General features: G+C 50.5%; 1 protein-coding gene across 1 annotated transcript in view; it reads left to right on the forward strand.

The window, feature by feature from the left end:
- The window catches only part of ANXA3 (annexin A3), a 73,043-nt gene that overhangs the window by 63,046 nt on the left and 9,494 nt on the right, over positions 1 to 503 (forward strand). The gene's annotated exons all lie outside the window — the stretch shown is intronic.

The raw sequence follows: 503 nt of genomic DNA on the forward strand, positions 1-503 counted from the left end.
AGTCCCAGCTACTCGGGAGGCTGAGGCAGGAGGATCGCTTGAGCCCAGGAGTGTGAGGTTGCTGTGAGCTAGGCTGACGCCACGGCACTCTAACCCGGGAAACACAGTGAGACTCTGTCTCAAAAAAAAAGAAAAAAAAGAGGTTCTATCACTCAGGAAGCAAAACAAAAGAGATATTGGGGGCAACTAGGTATCTCTGCCACACAGGGACAGAATTCAGTCTTTATTTGGTCAAGTCCTAGTGTAAACGGCTTTCTCTGGAGTCTCAGAGTCAGTGACCACAATATAAATGAGGCTGAGAGCTAACTAGTCCCCAAGCCAGCTGGACCCATAACACAGATTATCGAGGACTGGAAACCTCCTTGTATGAGGAGGAGGATGCCCACCGACCACCCAGTGCAGCGGTACGAGGATGAACTCACAGAGAAATGCTGCAGGGCTCTTTCTAAACGTAGCGGCACGATGAATGCCCAGGAGGGTTAATCCTATTGGACTCCCACTGC

This window comes from Propithecus coquereli, unplaced genomic scaffold (assembly GCF_000956105.1).
Source record: "Propithecus coquereli isolate 6110/MARCELLA unplaced genomic scaffold, Pcoq_1.0 Scaffold433, whole genome shotgun sequence".
In the NCBI taxonomy this organism is placed as follows: domain Eukaryota; kingdom Metazoa; phylum Chordata; class Mammalia; order Primates; family Indriidae; genus Propithecus; species Propithecus coquereli.